Below are 22,961 nucleotides of genomic sequence, written 5' to 3' on the forward strand. Positions count from 1 at the left end.
TTTCGGTCGTTCTTAATCATATAAATAGAATGTCATTACTCGATCCAAGGGAAGCGACTCACGGAGATGCATATGTCTCGCGCTAGAATATCATTTTTATACAACCGATCATTTTCTCTGTCATACAAACGAACGTGTCGTATTGTGTCGTCAATGATAAAACGAGAAAAGGACCACAAAGGTCCAAAAAGACCTCTTATCAAGAGTATCTTTCCTTTCTCAACGTATATACGTAATAAAATCCAAGTAAGAAAACTTTTCAAACACCTTATTAAATACATATGTATATTTAGACATCTTTATAATTCAAGATCTCTACTTTACGTCTAAAAAATCATTCGTATCGCCACTTTTATGCATAAAATAATTTATCGTTATTCTCTAACAATAACATTTCCCATAAATTTTATTATTTCATCTTTTTACGTACAAGTACTTAGTCCTGTGACAGATACTTATTGAGACTATTTTCATCTGCTATTCTTTGAAAAAAAAGCGATCCTCTGCTTTGTCTTTTTCTCGTTATAAGAAAACACGCTCCGAATAACTTCTCACGATTTGAGTGTTGGCTGAACACGACAGAGGTTGAACACGACAGATCGTTGATAAAGAATTATGAAACGGGGGAAGAAACACCTTGAAAACGTAGGACTTGTGAGGTTCGAGATAATAAATGCCGCCGCATGGAATGTTGAATATTTTCGAACGTTCGCGTGAACACTGAGGTAGAAACCTTGAGACACTGCAATTGAATAACGCCATGTTGGTTACGCAAGAGACCGTCGCATCGGCAAGATTGCTGTAGCGAAGAATGCGTTATGACTCGCGTTTGTTTTCATACTGTTGCAATCAGAACAGTACCAAGATCGGCATCGAGATGCGCGACATTAGCGTTTCGTTTTCCGCTACTGTATTCAATCGCATCATTGTTTTACACACACACACACACACACACACACACACACACACACACACACACACACACACACACACACACACACACACACACACACACACACACACACACACACACACACACACACACACACACACACACACACACACACACACACACACACACACACACACAATAGGCATTAAAAAGACGTCTTCGTTATAGCTTGATTAAATTTCACGGGGCGAGCCAATGCTACTCGTTAACTTTTATTCGTTCCACATCTTTCAATCCGTAAATCGTAAAATCTCTATTTATACAGGAGCTGTACTTATAGTTGAGGTAACTTTTTTTATTTCAGTCCTGAAATTTTTAATATGAAAGCATCAATTCTATATACTAATTAACCTATTAATCTATAGTAAAAAGGTGTAGAATACTTATAGTCTTGGAATATTTGTACCTCCTTATACTGCTATACGTTTTGTTAATATTAACTCATTAACTCATTAACTCATTAACATTTTCTTCTTCTTAGAGACTATAATATTAACTTTTCTTTTGAGGAAAAAGTGAATACAAAGAATAAAAATTGTATTATGGATACTAACTTGGACATATTGGAGTACCATAATGTGACGTAATTACATATACGTTACTATGTAAATCGACAAGTTCCGATTAATTTTACAATTATATTACCTATCATTGTGATGTCATAAAATTTCATTACATGTAGTAATTTATTATAATTATGCACGCACAAACAGGATTTAAATATCATAATTTCGCGTAGTTTGATCATTAACTGAAAGTGTACACAATGTCGGATTGCCAAGTGACTCTGCCCGGTGTCGAATATCGATTGGACCCTCCATCAGCAATGATAAGGGTTCGAGAGACAAGACTTAAAGTTTCGACCGAATCGCATAAAAACAACACCTATTAATTCTGCTCGATCAAAAAATAAACGCGTAATTAATTATAACGCGCAAATTCCAAAGAATTCGAATTGGAAGAATTCCAATAAATAAATAATAATTGGATTTTTCAGAATTTTTTTGTTTGTGGAAATAATCGACAACTTCTCCCGAGTATCCCATATTAGTTGCATTTTGTCTCATTTATTAGATTTAACTAATTTCTTTGAGCAAATACTTTAACAATAAAGTTTGTCAAAGTATCTTCAATTTTCACTTATTTATTCACTTACTCGTTCACTATTTCATTCCCTCTCTCACTCCCTCTTTCTTTCATTCCTCTCTTCTCATTCTCTCTCTTTCTCTCTCTCTCTCTCCCTCTCTCTCTCTCTCTCTCTGCGTATACATATCTCTGTGTATATTATGTATAATACATACAATTTTTTACATGACACCTCTGCAACATTTCTGTGTACGGCACACGGCACAGTATAACATTGCTATAATTTTATATTGCTATTTTTTAATATTGCTTTATTTTAAATTGATATGAATTGATTTTTAATTTACATGTATGATTCATCATTAATACGTTAATGGTAACTATAATAATTGTGTAATAATCGCGGTACTGGAAAGTGGCTATTATGACTATTATTGGTAGTAATTTACGTAACACGAGCAACAACAATAGTTGAAATGACAATGTTTGATTCAGTTAAGGAAGTGGAGCGTAATATCAGTTGGAGCGCGAAGCTTGTTCGCGATAAATCTGAACCTGGCAATATAAATTCTCGGCTAGTACTCTAGTGGTTGGAGCTGTGATAATAAAAGAGCTTGTTGTAAAATTTAGATAAGTGGATTTTTTCAAAAGTATAAAAGTTAAATCAACTAATTTTGATGTATATAAATTATTTAGTATATACACAAATCTTTCATATTATGTGTGTTGTATACAAAATCTAACAGCTAATGTCAACGCGTGAATTTGTTTTAAGCATAAAGCATTTAATTTATTAGCTTTATTACTGTAAAACTTTATTATTATGCTCTGTCAAAGGTCTCTCTCTCTCTCTCTCTCTCTCTCTCTCTCTCTCTCTCTCTCTCTGTGTGTGTGTGTATTGTTTATTAAAAACAATAAACAGTAAAGAAAATACTAAAGTATACAAATTGATCAAATTAAACATTCTTAGGACAATGAATTAATTAAATTACTCATTATTAGAATCCTAATTACTTCTAATTATACTTTATCCATGGAATTGAACTTGATTGATATACCATTTGATTTATATCCTTTTCCTTGAACGCGCAATAAATGAATAATATAAAGCTGTGATATTTACGCTTTCCTCCGAAGAAAGCATTTCTTCCGTCGAAAAATTACATAGTCTGTAAGTTTTCGTTACTATTGCATCTTGATACATAATAATTAAAGTAAATAAAAGCTAAACGCTATTTTATTCGGAATCCTTGTACGAACTACAAGATAAAACATACAGTAACGAAAGTTAACGTAAGTTAAGCCTTTACGTTCAATATCGCGTCGAGATTACCTTGATAAGAGCGCTTATTGCCTTCTGCATTGTATCACGTCATAGTGTAAATCCATTTATAACAAATCTTGCGCATTCTACCGCGACCACAGCCATAAGACAATAAATATTGATGCCGAGCAAGTTCTTTTGCTATTACGACTCTGATGAAATATGTGTGTTGCCATTTCTATGACTTATCGCTCATATGTTAACGACTATTTCGTAGCTCGTTTACTATATCTTATCGTCTTTAACTAACGTTTGACCTTGAAAATTATAGTTGCGACTTACTTTATGCTTTGATAAACTTATATGTAGACAAATATTCAAATAGCAAATATTGAGTTTACAAGCAATTTTAAATATATTATATTGTAGATTTGATACATCTTACTCTCAATCAAAATTCAATACATATTTAAGTATAGAGAAATAACAGAATTTCTTTCTTATAATTTTAATGTGCATAATGATTATTTTTTTTAAAACATATGTTACAATTTACTTTGTTGCACTTTATTTTACATTAATATAAGTTGCGCTAAATAATTACACTAATAAAAACGTGATAGTCCTCCGTGAAATTAAAGTTTGATCGCATTGAAAGATTCACAAATTAAATCTTTGATTCGACTCGTTAGATCAAATCATTGATTCGATTTAAATTGATAAATAAATTCTTTCTCTCTCTCTCTCTTTCTCCCTTTCCCTCTCCCACTTCCTTTCCCTCCCTTTCTTCAAATCAACAAAAATTTTTTTAATAGAAAAAATTTATTTTTTAAGCTTAAAAAGAAAAAATGTGGATAATCGATTTGACTTTATAAAAATTATTTTATATTACGTAAAGAGATATAAATAAAAGATTATAAAAATAAGCTTAAGAAAGCAAAAAATATGTAAATTTTTAGATTAGCGACACTCGCGGGAGTCAATTTTAAATTTGAGAACATAAAACATTTAACTCAGCTTTGATCAAGTAAAACGTTGTTGCAAGATTACAATTATAGCAGACCACGGACTGCGTTTTGCTCATTTCTCGTACTATTATATGTAATTAATTTGAAAATCGGAAAAATTTGTTTCTCAAAATGAGATTATCAATGTAATTTCTTGATGTCGTGATATTTAGCAAAAACTTTCGAGTTTAAATTATTAAATTGCAACATCGATTTGAGAGATTTTGAGAAGTAGCGCAGTCAGTTAGGAAGATTTATATGCTTTCTTGACACAAGGATAGAATGACCGTCTCACATGACGATTTAAGAATGTGTGAGGAGGATCTAAATATTCTTCTCAAGTGAATAATAGCCAATCGAATAGTGTTGATTATATCAAACGAGCAATCCTGCAGTCGTTGCAGCGTAATGTTCTCATGTCTAGTGTCATCATGGATTTATTAACAATAAGTTCCGAGCATAGTGCATAATTTTTGAAATAGATTATTTATATAATTTAATGTTGCGAAAATTTGATATTGGATTTTTGTCCGATTTATACTAATATATGTATAGCCCATATAGCCTTTACTGCCTTTAGTCTTTAGTTAGTCACTAGCTGGTTACCCGGGCTTCGCCCGGGCGTCGTTTTTCTTCAAACAACCTCATTTGTGTTTCAATATCCGAGACATTAGAAAAATTTTGACACGGTTTCAAGAAAATCAATTTTTTTGAAACCGGTGCTAAAGTTTGTCACGAAAACAAAGCTTTCTCTTTAAAAAAATTTAATATCGTATATATTGTGTCAATTAAACCCATCTTCGAAAAATTAATAAAAATAATACACATCGTGGCAATTAAACTCATCCTCGAAAAATTAATAACATTTTTGTACCGGTTTCAACTAAATCGATAAATCGATAGATTAATGTGAAATTAAATTATTAAAATTTTTGAACCTGTTTCAACAAAAGCGGTAGATCGTTACATTATTTAAAAATTCGGTCCATTAACGAATGAGTAGTTCGCGGTCAGACAAACAGACATATATACGGACGTCAGATACTTTCAATAATAAAACATTTTTTTAAACAGAAATCGGTAACAAAAAATTATACACTTTATAGCACTCCCCGGAAAATTCTACCCCTGTTTCATATACAATTTTTTGAGATTCGGTCAATTAATTCCCGACAAATTGAAAAAATTAGAAAAACCGGTTTCCAGAAGATCGGTAACAAAAAACTATACACATCATGACACTTCCCGGGAAATTCTACCCCTACTTCATATACAATACTTTCAAAATTGGTCGAATAGTTTAAGAGTGTTATATAAAGAACAGACATACATACAGACATTCTATTTTATTTATATAGATTGTCTAATTCTCTAGATTGATGGATATTGATAGATAGCAATTGAATTAACGAAAACGCAATGCTGTCAAAAAAATTGTTCAATCAAATATCACGACTATTAACAAGTTACATTTAGAATTTAAAAAAATTTTGCAGAATAACTGAGAACGTTAAAATAAATATCAGTTGTAATAAAATGTTTTTCTTTCGATAAAATTGGAATGCGCGCGATAATTGACATATTATACTAATCTTATAGATTAGTCTAAATGCTATATACATAGATTTTTAATAGTATACAATTACAATAGTCAATAGTATATATATATATAATATAACGAGTTATATTTTAATTTTTTAAATAAATTAAATGCTGCGAGTTGCGTATATTTCATGCGTATATTTGAAGAAAAGCGAGACAAATGTTGAAAAAATTAAGTCCTGAATTAAAAATTTCGTCCACATTACCAAAAATTTTACTGAACATTAAGGTAGATTAGCGATTAATAATAAAGCAGATAACAAAATGAATATGTTGTAGCACAATTTTGTAACGACTCAGCGTGCAGAAACTGGGAATGGTTTGCCATTATGGATGCACTGTATACTCTAGCACAATGCCATTGCTAATTGGTCGACCGTCATTCTCGGTGCTCGGCACACGGTGCTCAGATTAATTGCAGAGAATCTGTTACGTGTACATGCATTCGTCAATCGAGATGCGTTTCGTGGCTACTACGTGCTACGTGCGATTACGTACAACGAGCATTGCAATATACCTACGATACAAACATACAGACTTGTATAGCCGTTAAATAAAATTCTTAATGTCTATTTAGATATACTTATTGATATATATACTTTCACGTCTTAACTTCGCATCTCGAGTGAAAAATTTGTACATTGACAACAAGAATCTGTGTTTAAGATAGTTCGATGATGAACAACTTTTGCCAAAAGTGATAGGTTTTATTTTTTATATCGAAAAAAGGAACTCTCCTGAATCGATTAAGCCCAGAAAAAAGATAATTCACCGTCCCGTTCTCAAGATATTTAATTTTAAAATTAGGTGATTTTAATGATTTTAACATTGGTCTAATAGGAAAAGAGGTTATTTTCTTATAAATAACACGAGTTTGCGAAAAATCTTTTGCCAAAAATGTCTGAACAATATATATCGATGGAAAGAGGACACTGTGAGGAAGCCTATAGTTGAAGGTGAACACGATCCACCGTACAGTTTTTTTTTAATTAATAATTAAAGTTGAAAACTTTAATCAAGCGACGCGTTAACACACACTTTATTTAATCTATTTCAGGCAAAATATTATTCTACAACGTAAAAATTATTTACTAACGGTGTTTTACGTCGTTACGAAGCTTTGCGATGCGTTATTCTATTTTTTTATAATCATATAAATAAAAAAATGATAAACATTGTTTTGACTTTGGCCCTTCATCATCGAACTACCTTAATAGCAATTGAAATATGTCATCTCTAAATTTATATAAAATGCAAAATAATATAAAAAATCAGAGTAAAATAGTGAAAATGATATGATAAAAGTCATTATTTTAAAACATTTACATTTCAAGATATATCTTAACATATTGCTAGTAAATACAAGCAAGTATGATATATATTTACTAGCCTTTATTTATACCCGTGTAAAGTTAGCCCCCAACTTTAAAAAAAATTAATTTTTTTTAGCTCATTTGATTGCTCATTGTTTGCACATGTATGCACGTTTTGAATTTTCATTTGCACACTTCTATAGTAAAAAAGTTATTAACAAAACAATTTTGGGGGGGGGGGCAACTTCATCGATTAATGCCATTTTAAACACAGTATCCGTGTTTCAAACTTATCTACTGACACTGACCGTTTTTGAAACTTTAATTGTCAATAACTTTTTAACCAAAGGTGTGCAAACAAAAAATCGACCTGTTTGTGAATGTGCAAACGAAAATCTATCGATTAATGCCATTTTAAACACAGTATCCGTGTTTCGAATTTATCTACTGACATTGGCCGTTTTCGAAACTTTAATTGTTAATAACTTTTTAACCAAGGGTGTGCAAATAAGAAGTCGACCTGTTTGTGAATGTGCAAACGAAAATCTACCGATTAATGCCATTTTAAACACAGTATTCGTGTTTTGAACTTATCTACTGACTTTGACCATTTTCGAAACTTTAATTGTTAATAACTTTTTAACCAAGGGTGTGCAAACAAAAAATCGATCTATTTGGAAATGTGCAAACAAAAATCTATCGATTAAGACTATTTGGATCTAATTTGCTCGTAGTTGGAGGGCTAATGTGATAAGTTGGCCCCCCCAAAATTGTTTTGTTAATAAGTTTTTTACTAGAAGTGTGCAAACAAAGATTCAAAATGTGCATACATGTACAATGAGGTGCATAAACGATGAGCAATCAAATCAGCTAAAAAAATTAATTTTTTTTAAAGTTGGGGGCTAACTTCACACGGGTTTTATTTATATACTTTTATTATATAGCAATATGTTGAGATACCTTCAAGTGTAAATGTTTTGAAATATTATATATATATATATATATATATATATATATATATATATATATATATATATATATATACCACTTTTTTTAAGCAGAAATTATCGTTAGGGTGATTTTGCTCACTCACATTTTCAAATCTTGATAAAATTTCATTATTTGGACATAGGCCATGCATTATAAGAATATCGCGAGTATCTTTAAATGCTTGTCTTTAATGATTGTATTTTAATAGAATTTTGGCAGCCGCTGCACAGACAATTGTCATATTTTAAAATAACTTCAAGAAATCTCATCGTCTTAGCGTACAGCGTAATCAGAAAATAGCATGTGTTCCTTTGTCCTTAAAAATATTATTCACTGTTATACAAAAGTTGATGCCATAATCCATGTATATTTATAGATAAAGTTGAAGTTATAATCTTTTAATTTTATATTATAATAAATTTCTGCTTACAGTTACAATCCACATTGTAAGTTTATTATCATAAACACATTAATTTAAAAAATTAAATGGTTTTTAGAAAGAGGTGACTTACAAATTATTGAAGAAATAAGTTTTCTTTGCTTATACTTGCTTATACTTTTGCATACAGTTAATATAAGTTAATAGAGGTTTGACGCTGCTCGTATCATTTTCCACCGGATGCCGGACTCTAAATTCAACTCAAAGTCTAAAAAATTTTTTACGTAATAACAGACATGCAACCTCCCACTAGAAAGTCATTATTTGTATCCAATCTTATGTCGACAATCAAATTATACCGTGTGGATCCAATAAGAAAAATACCGAACGTAACTGCATTAACACAATAAAAGATTTAGAATATACGATCCGAATTACAATAGACGCATGCAAGTTTATTATTACTTTCGAGGAAAAGTTAAGCACATTGCTTCTCTTAACATTGTGCATCTCGCACAAGTTACGCAGCAGGTTACGCATCGTAATACATAATCCCGCTGGGTTAGGTTGGTATGCATACGAGATGCAAGTCGCAAAGTCGTGTTGAAGCTAGCTTATGTGATCACTTGTAGATGTGGAAGCGGCCTTAAGCGGCTCGCAGATTATCATCTCGTCTCGTTATGCGAAAATAATGGCGTTTTATTGTCGTTTGTTATCGCAGCATAATTTACTGTCGAGCATTATAAATTCCTAATTTTAAATTATTCTCACATCTAAGAATCTAAGAATCCATAAAAAGCAAGAATAATCGAGTGAGGCCTCTTAAGAAATTATATGATTACTTATCGGTGATTATATTCAATCAACGAATTCAGCTTTTATTCGAAGCGAACACGGAAAAAAAGATTTGCTAGAATAGCAAATTTATTTGTTAAATATGGGACAACTAACATTTTTTTCTGCGAAAGCTAATTAATTTTTCAATAATAGCAAAACTTTTTGCTATTGCAACAAAAGGTTTTGCTATTGTTGCGGAATTAATTAGCTCTCGCAATAAAAAATGTTAGTTGTTCCTATAGTAGCAAATCCTTTTTTTTTCCGTGAAGCTTTACTATTATTCTTTACAGGATATTTAGAAAATGACAGAGCAATTAACGAAACAATTAACAGTCATTATAATTTAAAGTTTGTTTTGCAAGTTTGCTTTTCAAGTTTATTCTCTCAATATTTTTTTATTTAAAGCTCTTGTAGTTTTAAATCTATCATTAAAAGCAAACAATTTTTCCATTATTTGATGTAAAAAGTATTTTAAAAAATTTTATTTCAAAGAAACGAAAAAAGAGAAAATTTTGCAGCGAGAATATTTTTACTGGTATGTTTAAAAACGGGAAGAGATGTCTGTGCAGCGAGACAGATATGGATAGATGCGACACACACACACACACACACACACACACACACACACACACACACACACACACACACACACACACACACACACACACACATATATATATATATATATATATATAAAGAGAGAGAAAAATATAAATTTGGATATATACTACGCAGAGTTCGATAAACCATCCTGCTGATTAATCACGTTTTTTTTATTTCGGATTTTTTATATGTTTACTGAACCCCCTCCCCACATGCAAAAAGGGACTCAATGAGTTATCAAAAATATAAGCTATAAATTTTAATTAAAAGATTATTTTTCTTAAACGTAATAATATGACCATAAAATAAATGTTACTTGTTGTGACGTTGTCGCAATGAAATATACCGTACATAAAGAAAACTTCTCTTTTAGAAGAAAAAAAAATACGTGTAATATGTTGTGCGGTGACATACTTTTTTAAGCATCTTTTAATTATCGCTAAAACGACTATTCTGAAGAAATAGTTTTAACACGCAAAAATTGCACATGGGTCATCATTAATAAGCATTACTCTCTTTATTATATATTGGGTATTTTTTCCAACTTAATCGCTTCTCTCTCTCTCTCTCTCTCTCTCTGTGTGTGTGTGTGTGTGTGTGTGTGTGTGTGTGTGTGTGTGTGTGTGCGCGCGCGCGCGCGCGCGCTTGCATGTTAGATAAAATAAATTGCGCAAAAGATAAATACCTTTTTCTTGAAATGTATATCTTAAGGGGTCATTCTACTTTGACAGCCCAAAAACTAGGCTATTTTTAACAATTTTTTTCACAGTAAATACACCATATAATGAAATAAATCTTTTTGAGATTTATTAGGGCACTCTTAAATAACACCAAAAAATTTTTGTTATAATTAAAAAAATTTTTATTTTATTGTTTTTACAACGTCAAAATGGTGTGTCAAAAAAGATGCAAGTCCGCTGCAATGATCAGTTTTTTCATTCAGGCTTACCTGAAACAAAAAGTCAAAAAGATTCTTAATCTGTATGAGTGTCGCTATGTCCCGAACTAAAATTAATAATTTTTGTTTAAAAGTAACAAAATGGCGCCGGTTTGAAGAAAAGTTTAAAAAAAAATCACCTTTTTGAAGAGTATTTTTTAATGTAAAAAGTAAGATAAAATAAACATTTTGACCTGATTTTAGTTCGGGACATAGCGACACTCATATAGATTAAGAATTTTTTTGACTTTTTGTTTCAGGTAAGCCTGAATGAAAAAACTGATCACCGCAGCGGACTTAATTGCATCTTTTTTGACACGCCATTTTAACGCTGTAAAAAACGATAAAGTAAAAAATTTTTTGTTGTTATTTAAGTGCCCTAATAAATCCCCAAAAGATTAATTTCATTATATGGTGTATTTACTGTGAAAAAAATTGTTAAATATAGCTAGTCGTCAAAGTAGAATGACCCCTTAATAACCAAGAAAAAATTAAATAGGTAATAATAAAATTTTGCGAGTTATCTAAAATAAATCTTGTTATACATCTAAAAAAATATATAGTAAAATGTTATATTTTTTAGATATCCATTTTCAGATAATTATTTCACTTCTTCTCAATTTTGAAATTTTCAACAACGAAAATTTTTGTTTCTCTGCTTTCGATATAAAATAATTCAGCGATCAGATTTTGTTTTTAATGTTACATATATATAAATAGCTATTTTAAAATTTTCTAAATGATTACGTCGTCATGTCATTTGGAAGCATTCTGTGTATTTTCTCAATCTCAACTTTTAACCTTGTCAAAGCTCGTCGTCCGTAATCCCTGACTGATACGCGGCACGAAGGTGACTGTAATAACGCTATCAAAAGTCTCGTGGAATCGGATGGAATTGAATTTCATATCGTAGAAAACGATGAGCCGCAAGAGAGCTACTCTTTCCTCCAGAGTCCAACCTGGACTCCAACGAGAAAATCAACGAGAAAGAGTAGTTACATCGCGGAAAGGGAACGGAATGAAAAGCTGATACGCGAATAAGTTTTTCATGTGTCACGCAATGAATTACGATACCCTTGCGAGAAAAAGCACATGTGTACCTGATTTACAATAGTCATAAATATTCTTGGAAAATGATGATTTTCGAACGATTTTTCTGATTATTCTCATGTTCTAAACTTCTAAACTATTTTTATTACCTTGATTGCAATTACGTATTTTTGTATACAACTTATCTGTATGACATCTCTCAATATATGCAACATCAAGAAAAAGAATGTTACATGATGTCTTTTTGAAAATGTAATCTCGATATTACTCTTATTGTTTATGTTGTTTATAGGATATAAAACAATTTACTTAAAAGAATGAGTGTTTTCCATAGTGTTATGTGATTCTTAATTCTAATATCTCTCTCTATTAATTACTTATATACAATAGTTAATAGTAAATTTTATGCTGTAATTTATTAATAATAACGGTTCTTTTATTTACGGTTTCGTGAAGTAAACGATTTTTCAATATCTAAGATATTATGGAAAAAAAATTTATTTTTTTCAATTAGGATTGTAAGTCATGGTGTAATGATAGAAATACAATTAAAATCGCTTTAACGCTTTTAGAGAACAATGGATCACTGCTCTTTGCTATCGTCTAGTATAGAGTTGATAAGATTGATCGCAATAATAGCGTCTATCTAACCTAAGAGACCAACAAAACTAAGAGAAGTCGTAATTTAGACATTAATTTAATTATAAAATTTAATCTAATGTCATTTACTTGTAATTTCTTAAGTTTTTCCACGTAAAATTTATCACTCTGATTTACAACAAATTGAACTCTAATATATTTATTTTAATTACTCGACAAGCACATGGTTATACTATAATAAGTAACAAAAGTAATTGGAGTAATAGGAGTAAATTTTAATGGTGTAATTATCAAAAGAATATAAATTTTCATTATTACAAATATATTATACGATGTAGCCACGCATGATGGGCAATAAGATATGTTAAAATCGAATCTATGTGCGTCTCGTTGTGTACTATATCTTGCAGTGACTAATAACTGCGTTTAGTATACTAAAGCATTCCTCTCAAGCGCAATATTCCGCTTTGTACCCCATTACACTCGTTGGTAATTAAATTCCCCGTAAGCTTCAATGTAGGTAGTAGGTAGTAGGGAGAATTTATGAATTTTCGTGTGTGTGTGTGTGTGTGTGTGTGTGTGTGTGCGAGCGCGCGTGATGTACATTTATACAACACAGAACTGTTACACGTTTAATGCATTGTAAATGTAACTTGACAAAAAAAATTTTTAAATGTAGATAAATAATAATGTCAAATTGTGTAATATTGAAAAATATGTGATATTTGGAACATATTTTTAACTTATATACACATACAAATAATTACAACGTACTAATATTAATTTTATAATGCATTTCTGATGCAAAAATTAACATTTTAATGCAATTTATATCAAATACATGTAACAAAAACTTGAATTTATATCCATTTATAGGTTATGTAAATGGAAACAAATAGAATATGATTTTATGCTAATACTTTATACCAGCTTATTATACGCACTTTTCCAAAATGTAAACTGATTCATCGATCAAGTTTATTGAAACTGTTTAATGAAGTGCATAATAAATATTTGACGGAATGTGGAGGCGCAAAGTACTATTATTTCGACCAAGAATTTCTTGGAGCACAAACAGGGATAGAATATATAACATTGCTGCTGTAACTGATACGCGACAGGTGCTTGCTGTTTCGAAACTGCACTTGTAAATATACTTGATCCATATTATAATGTGTGTGTGTGTGTGTGTGTGTGTGTGTGTGTGTGTGTGTGTGTGTGTGAGAGAGAGAGAGATTAGCGTTAAATTTTTCTTAATATGATACATAAAGAATCTTATACAAACATTTAATATTGTAATAAAAGTTACACTTTTTCGTTATTTGTATGAAATTCTGCTATTATGCCTATTTTTACATCTCTTCTCCCGTTTCAATAAACGTAAAAATTTGATCGACTCAAGTAATTTTGCTATACATAGACATAACATTTATAATGCACGTTGGGAATATTTTGTATCGAAAATCGCAAACGAAATGTAGCGCAGGCGCACGCGGACAAATAGCCGCAAATACTTATTTCTCATGTCACGCAAAGCAATACCGTGCGACACGATAGGATCTCATTTGCTAAATATAATTTTCTCGCTTCGCGTACGTGTATATGCGACCTCGCTAAGCTAGTAAACAAAATCTGTTTGTCGACACGACAGTGAACCAACGTACAAATGTACATAAAAATCTGTTAATAGTCTTGTAATGCGTGCCACTTGTATATCTTTGGAGCAAATTTATTATTAGCGAGATATAATATTATAGTTACGTGTCAATTATACAGTTTTATTGTTTTAAATATTTCTGTGTAATTTTGATTAATTAATGTACATAGTAAAAAATTTTGTGTATTTTTGTTAAAAAAGATACTTGTTAAAATTTTTGTGTTAAAAATATTACATACTTATGTGTTAATTTAACTAATTTTGATTATGTTATCTGATTTATTTGTGTTAAATTTATATTTAAGTAAATCAAATGTTAAAATAACACATTTTATATTTAATCATAAGATTAACATAAAAATAATATAGTTTTGTTTAAAAAATATCCTTTTTATTTATATATTTAACGTTATACAGATGTCTATTGTACATACAAAAATGTTAAATTAACATGTTTTTAATTTATATTTAACATTATACAGATGTTTGTTGTACATAAAATTTTCGTTTACATATCATCAAACTGTTCTTTATTTTGTGTTAAATTATGGACATAATATTTGTGTCATAATTTGACATATTCACATTACTAATATATAAATGTATAATTTTTAAGTTTATGATATATTGTCTTGTTCATCAATTTCTAAAGTCTCCAAGTTTTTATTAGTAACGAAAACCTGTTTGCGTTAACTGATTTCAGAATAGTGTCAAGATTGTCGAGCTATAAGATTCGTATCATTTAACTCTCATTGCAGCTTTGCTGCACCGTAACGATGTTTGCAAGAAACATATATTGTTTACTTTTTAATGTTACATTATTATGCAGTTTATAATGCAAGGAACAATTATAAAACGTAAATATTGAACAATAATAGATAATACAAGTATAATTTTATCGTTACATCTCATATATCTCATATGTCAGAATTGAGACGAATAATCAAATTTAATAATTCAGATGTGTAAACGGCATGATTTTTTCGATACGTAGAATTTCTTTACCTGGAATGGAGAAGAACGTGCGTAGCACGTGAGATATCGAGTTTTGTCGCAATCACGAAATAACGTTGTCATATACATATAACGTCATAGAAAACTCACATAAATTTTGCGGGCCTTCACTTGCGATCCTTCGGAATTTCCTATAGAATTGCTTCTGTCAAAAGTGCCGAGCACCTGACGTTCTCACAGGACTTCCTCGTACTTGTCGGCATTCGCGCACGTGCATCGTAGGCGTTATCACGACTACTGAATCACTCCATTATCGTGGTGCGTTGCTCACCGAGTCGCATATCGACAGAACATACTTCCTTTTACGCGAGTGAGTCGTCCAGTCCTGGACCGCACAACCCTCGAGAAACATCTCTGGATGCGTCGATCTTTGAGGCTGTCTCACGCTCTCCTCGATTGCTTCACGCTCCTCAATCTTCTCGTCTCCTTTTCCTCGCGGAGAACCTCGATATTCCTCGACGACGACGAGAAACACTCGTTACATTCTCGTAGATATCTCAAACGTTTTGAATCAGGCTTAAACGGAAATCGACGTGTTCGGGAGAGAGAGAGAGAGAGAGAGCTCGTTTCCGCGTTCGAGTTTAAGCTCGACACGAGGGCGAGGGTGAAGGCGGTCGTCGATCGTACATTCTAACGTCCTTACTCCATGGTCACAATTCCTCTTTGAATGAGTCCGCGGCACATTCCTTCACTCGACACTCGTTTGCTCGCGCGTAAGAGCGATTCATTACGCTCTCGCCGTGTTTCTGAACGAGCTCGCATCAGTCGCATTCGCAATGTGAGAAAATTGGAAAGATCCGCTACGTCCAAGCTGCCCCGATGAATCGGCGCAAGCTCCGAACCTGGAGCTTCGAACCTCTAAGTCGATTTTGCGATTATCTCTCTCTCCCGCCCTCACCGCTCTTTCTCTTTTTCTCTCTCCCTTTCTCCATAGAGATATGTTAAACCCACCCTGATAATCCTGATTCGCAAATTCGTTTTCCCTCACCCGGCGAGTCGAGTAGAAATCTCGTCGCCTTTCTCTAAGAAAACCGTATATTATCTTTCTTAAAGAACGATGGCTCGATCGCGCAATGAGACGAGCGACCCAGGGAAGAAAAGAGAGATGAAGGAGAAAGAGAGAAAGAGAGAGAGAGAGAGAATGAAGGAGAGAACGTGCAATAAGATGTGCGATATAGGAAGAGCTAAGGAGAGATGGTCGAGTAGAGATAAAAAAAAGGAAAAAGAGAGGAGAAGCAGAGACGAACGAAGGAGAGAAAGAGGCACCTCGGAGCACCTCGGAGCACACGCGTACTCAGCAAAGCTCGCAGCGTGGCGGGTCGACCGCGACTGAATCGTTGTCGACTCGACTGCTGCTGGGGTCGAGCTTGAATGAGCGAGCGTACCTCGGGCTCGTCAGTGGGAGAAAGAGGGAGACAAACGCCAGGCAAAAGGGACGAGGATAGAGGGGTGTAGATATATAGCGTCGAGGGAAAGCTTGAGCCACGACCCATACTAGTATACTACCAGCGAAATTTTCAAAGACTCGTGCTTGCAATCTTTAGAGGGGGATTCACGCTTTTCGGAGCGATGACTTTAAAGCTGCCTCAAGACAGCTTCTTCTACGTCGTATTCATAATCGAGCCTCTATACGATTTGATCGAAATATTAAAGTGATCCTAAAGCCGTGATCCTAGCCGTTTTTTTTTCAGTTTTTTTCTTAGCACTAATCTTTTAATTGGCTTTATAAAAATGCAAAATTCTTGTCTAGAATTAGAGTACGCATCAAAATCTAGGTCATGGTGGTCGAATTTATATGTGGTGGTCGTCACGTTTAACAAAAAATATTAATTATTTTTCGTTTTCGATATAAATTCGACCACCATGACCTAGATTTTGATGCGTACTTTAATTTTAGACAAGAATTTTGCATTTCTATAAAGCCAATTAAAAGATTAGTGCTAAGAAAAAAACTGAAAAAAAACCAACTAGGATCACGGCTTTAGGATCACCTTAATGCGGACGACTTGACTTGCGTGTATCGAAACGCATACGCATACACATATGTTATATTTTTAATATTATTTAATTAAATACTCTCTTTTTCTCTCAAATATATATATATATATAGCTTTCTTTTAACGGCTCTTTTGTCTTCTGGTATTTAATATTACAGAGAACGACAGAGTTTACTATCCTACAATACATTTACGTATTTGATAGATGATACGTCGATGTTTCTATTTATAATATAAGTCGAGAGCCTTTGAGAATGTATAATTATGTGAGACAAAGATGTGAAGCGTGATGTACGCAAAAATAAAAAGCCTAAGTGTAAAACAACTAAATAAAATAATGTTTACTTACACACATTATCATGCGATTAGCAGAAGCAAGTTACTTATTAAAGTTGAAAATGCTGGCTTCTAATTCAAGCAAGACCGATTTTTTTTAATTAATGCGAATCGAGCATCTCCCTCTCTCTCTCTCTCTCTCTCTCTCTCTCTCTCTCACTCACTTTGAATGAGTATGCGTTCAACGCGCGTGTTAGCATACAATAGCGTTTTCATCTAATGCGCGCGCATTGTATTCAATGCATCTCACACAGTTTTAACCAATACATCAATATAAGAACATAAGTATATATAAGTTTAGGTGTCATAAAAGTGCGCGAGGACAAACTGTGTTTACAATTAATTTATATTTTGCCATTAATTGTTTATCCAAGAATTAATATTATTATTATTTATGGCATCTTTTTTATTTAATTATTATGAGAGATTTAGCAAGTTGTCTAAAAAATACGTGTCTACACAGGAATTAAAATTTTTTAATGCGTTGTAATGTGCATAAAAAAGCAGTTTTTTTAATTAGTGGAATGCTTGAAGATGCGCACATTGTAATGCATTTCGAAACGCGCAGAAAAATTAGTGGTTACACATGCATCATTTAAATTTAGAAGCCTTTTATTTAACGTTTTACATTATAATAACGTAATATCAATTGATATTACGTTATTGTAATATGGAATACAAACGTCACGGTGATGCTTTTACTTTCAACAAGATATCACGGGTAAAAGTACATGATTAATTACGTTCATAATTAGCACAATCCACAGTATCTAATCGTGGTTTGACTAAAGCGACTAGATATTCGAGGGCAACGACCAATTCCAATCAATATCTTGCGCATACACGAAGCGATGCACACCTACTAAGAATATATGTACATATATATATATATATATATATATGTATATATACGACCCGACACGAAGAATAGAGATCGAAAAAAGAAGGCACTTTTTCTAAGAGCTGTGTACTGCTAGCGAAGGTACCGGAACTTATTGGATGGAAGTCGAAATTGCGATCTATTTCACCCAAACGACGTAGCGTGGGAAGAATTTCTTCTGCAACGTGATTGCGGCAGCTGTGCACGCGTTAATATTAGATGACACCTAGCCGCGGAATCAACTACCGGCAAAAATGTTCCAGTCTTGCATGTCACAAGCAAATAACCGACGATCAGACGTTCGCACACTTACAAATCATACTGCTTTTTTTATTAATAACCTTGTCGTTAGCGAGCCATTTTAAGGGGGGATTCCTCTTTTTTTCCGCTTATCGTTTTTTTCTAATTTTCTGGTGAAGAAACTATACAACGAATCAATGCGAAATTTGGAATGTGGATTTATTCATCTCTTATCTATTCACAAAAAAATTAAAAAACATTTCCTCCCAAAAATACGCTTCCCACCCTCCCTCGACGCGCGATGATCCCCAGTTGACGGTGTGCACGATTTGAGTCTTCCCATTAATCCTGCAATAAAAACCCAAGAACAATTCATCTTCTCTTTTGAGTCACAGCTATCGCTATAACTTTCCCGTTTAATGTCAGAAAACTTTCATATTTAAGGTAATAGAAGTGTACAAGTTAGAGATTGAGACAAAATTTTCCGAGATAATTTCGCATACTAGTAAACGTACAACAGGTCATATTTGGATACACCATACTACTGTACTTGATGTGACCAAGATATTCCTTACATTTTTTAATACTTTGTAGACTTTCAAAAACAAATTCTTAAGTATGATTTTTAAGAAGGTGATAAGAAAAGAAAGATATATGTATGAGATATGTACGTTATAAATTTAAAGTTACATTATGAAAGAATATACGTAGGTTCAATTTTTCTCTTATTAGAGACAACAATTTAATAAAAACACAAGTTTTTAATCGATATTTTATGTATGTACATAAGACAACTTGACATACACTACTAAATCGTTATGGCGTACCTAATGTATTGGCTGTTTTTCACCTCTTTTGAACATTCACGTAAGAGCTGTTTCATCGACATTCGATAGTCGGCCGAGTATCGACATTCTGGCCGAGAAATGAGAAACGTCGTTGATGTGCAAACAATGAATAGGTAACGTCCACTCACGATCAACTGCACATCGTTCATATCGTGCACAGCGCCTGCACACATATCTCATTATTTGCCTTACATGTTTATTTATATTAAATTGTGCCTCTGTCAAAATCCAAAGTATGAATACCAAAACCTGCTCATCTTTATATATTCATATTCATATTATTGTTTCAGACAATAATGGAAAATAATAAAAGCACATTCAAACTTATATTGGTACACGTAAATACATATATGTATACATATCATTGATCCGGTCAAATTAGCCCAAAATAGGGGTCAAGTTTTACCAAGCTAAATTCCGATAGAGCTAAAAAAATTCGTACGAATGTGTTGGAACACCCATTATAAATGAACTGTGAAAGTCCCCATACATCCCCCGTGCCTGGAAAAAAAAAATTTAATTCCCGGTTGTTACAGTCCAGGGCCCCCGAATTTAGGTACATTGGTTCGTCGACGGATAGCGAAGGAAAGGCTATCCGAGGGAGGGGGTAAAGGAAGACGTAACGAGATCTCTATGGTATCTCGTTCACGCTGAAAGGGCGCGTGCCCGAGTCGAATGCACTTTTCGGAAAACTCTAGTCGTGCGTCACGTCCAGAAGGACCTATTACGCCTACTGAGATTTTTCGTGCACTCGCGGTCCTGTGTTTCGGTCAAGGATAATATCCCTATTACCGGAGGGGATCGGACCTTGTGCGGATTTAGAGAGGAAGAGGTGGGCGAGGTTTTATTTATAATGATAAACATTGAGTTTATTTTAATCAATCACCTAATTACAACATTTATTGTAAAGGAATAGACAAATATTATTACAAATTAAAGAATCATATTGTAATATACTTTTTGTATATAATAATTCTTTTAAGTGTGGTGTGTGGTGGTGTGTGTTGACATTTGTCCTGGTACAATTCGGAAGATCGGGGAGCGATTTTTATAAAGATAGATACTCTGCTCGTCAACGATACATTTGGTGAGTAGATTGGGAAGAATAAGTGCTGACTATGTATGTGAGTAAAAACGAGGGTTTAAAATTTGTAACATATTTATTGGAATAAAATATTTAAATTTATAAATTTATGATTACGTAAAAGGCTATGATTACGATACAATGATTGTTTAACGGATAGTTTATAAATTTATACATTCATATACTATTTCTATAGTAGGGGATGGGGAACGCGGGGAGGATTCCATCGAGTACTTCGATACTCGAGTCGGAAAAGGAGGGAGAGGGTGATCTGTCACGATAAAGGGTGGTGGAACTAGAGGGGGAAGGAATTCCGTCGAAAGGAACAGGGGAGAAGTTGCAGGGTGATCTCTCCCGGAACTCCGCGAGTTCCTCGGAAGGAACTGGAGAGTAGGAAGGTTCAAAAAGGGGGGAAGATTCTGGGGTATCGGGGAACACCCGATACGCAAGGGAACAACGGGCAGATGAGGGAGATCGGGAAGAGGGAGAATCGGGGATAGCGAGTTCGATATGCGGAGACTGTTCGCGTCTTAGAAATGAGGCTAAGAGCTGTTGCTCCACTATGCGGGCGCGCCTGTTCCGAAATAGCCGATTGCGGATAGTTATCCCCAAGGACTTGCGGCGGTGAATTTTCGACTTCACTAAAATTATTTTATGATTTTGAATTCGAAAAAAAAGAGGGAGTTTTAAAGACGATTTTATACTTTATATAAATATATATACGTGTTCTCATGTATGGTATTCACACATATATATATGTATACTGTAGGGATGTATATAGATTCTATATATTATCGTCACATTGTAACCTAACTCCGCATTTTTTGCATTTTTATCTTTTAAGCATTTATGCATCGATATAATGTTTTTATCTTAAGGGGTTAGTCTACTTTAGATCGGGCAAAAACAGGCGAATTTTCAGGAATTAATTTCAGACAAAATATCGGTGATACATGAATGATTTGAAAAATTCAGGAATTTTTTTCTTGACGCCAAAAACGAGAAGAGAAAAAAAACTCCGTCATTCCGAAGACAATACAATATAGTTAATGACCATATTTTTCTTTTTTTAGACCACCCACATTTCAGAAACCATGTACACCGTCTGAAAAGCATAGTTGCGCGCGAAGAAGTGCCTCATCGCCATTTTGAAATTTTTTTACACCAAAAAATTTGTACATGTCTTGAAACCCTAATAAAAATAATGAAAAAAAAATCATTCATGTATCACCGATATTTTGTCTGAAATTAATTCCTGAAAATTCGCCTGTTTCTGCCCGATCTAGAGTAGACTAACCCCTTAATAAAGTAAAGTTTCTTAAAATACGTATTTCCGTTCTTAAAGAAGGCATGTAAGAGATTGAATTGTTGCCGTTTTTTCGCGATGTTGATTGGTTCTCTCGCTTGGCTCACTTCGTATTGCGAGAGACAAATTTCGACTTTTTTTAATTCTCAGATCTCAATAGTCATTTCCGAAGGATTTTAGCGTGCAGAAACCGAATCCGTTGCCCGAATTGCTCTATCACGTCAGGTTTCGAAGCTATTTGTAGGAACAAATTTATATAGAAACCATATGTCATACCTTGAAAATTGATAAAAAATACTATATCTACCTCTTGCTTCTACCCGTAGCGGGACAGCAACTCGCGCGGGTTAAAGCGTCATGGAGGTAGATATAGTATTTTTTTAATCAATTTCTCAAGGTATGACATATGGTTTCTATAGATTTTTTCATACAGAATTTGAATCCGTTGAGAAAATGGGCCTAACACGTATTATTTTACAGTTATTTCAACCTAAAAAAGCCGAAAATGGCATTTTTAGGTACATATATCTCTGAAACCTGACGTGATAGAGCAATTCGAGCAATGGATTCGGTTTCTGCACGCCAAAATCCTTTGACTATTGAGATGTGTGGATCAAAATTGCCGTCGGCCTGTGCTATTGACAAATTACAAGACAGTGTTATTAAAGTCCGTTTAATATCATCATTTAAAATCAAAGATACGCACCATTAATAAGTGGTATTATTAAACAAAATTAAATTGTTGCTGCAGACAAATAATCTGATTAAAGAATTCTTGAATTCTGTAAGATATTATATAAAAATATTTTAATTTGTAATATGTAATGTATCACTTTTGATTAATATATATTGCTTTGTTCAATATTGATTGTTTTGATAAGAAGCCATCTCTCTCTGTCTCTCTCTCTCTCTCTCTCTCTTTCTGTCTCTCGTAATGCCCGACTGAGCTTCTGTCAGTATGCAGCCCCTACTCGCCGCA

General features: G+C 33.0%; 1 protein-coding gene across 2 annotated transcripts in view; it reads right to left on the reverse strand.

Moving 5' to 3' along the window:
* Positions 1–16,647, reverse strand: part of LOC139813939 (octopamine receptor beta-2R) — a 36,967-nt gene extending 20,320 nt beyond the window's left edge. The window contains exon 1 of one of the 2 annotated variants that reach the window (XM_071779832.1): positions 15,382–16,647. The gene's annotated coding sequence lies outside the window, so the exon portion shown is untranslated. The remainder of the gene's footprint in view (positions 1–15,381) is intronic. The other variant, XM_071779831.1, reaches the window with a different exon arrangement.
* Positions 16,648–22,961: the final 6,314 nt, after the last annotated feature.

This window comes from Temnothorax longispinosus, chromosome 5 (assembly GCF_030848805.1).
Source record: "Temnothorax longispinosus isolate EJ_2023e chromosome 5, Tlon_JGU_v1, whole genome shotgun sequence".
Classification (NCBI taxonomy): Eukaryota; Metazoa; Arthropoda; class Insecta; order Hymenoptera; family Formicidae; genus Temnothorax; species Temnothorax longispinosus.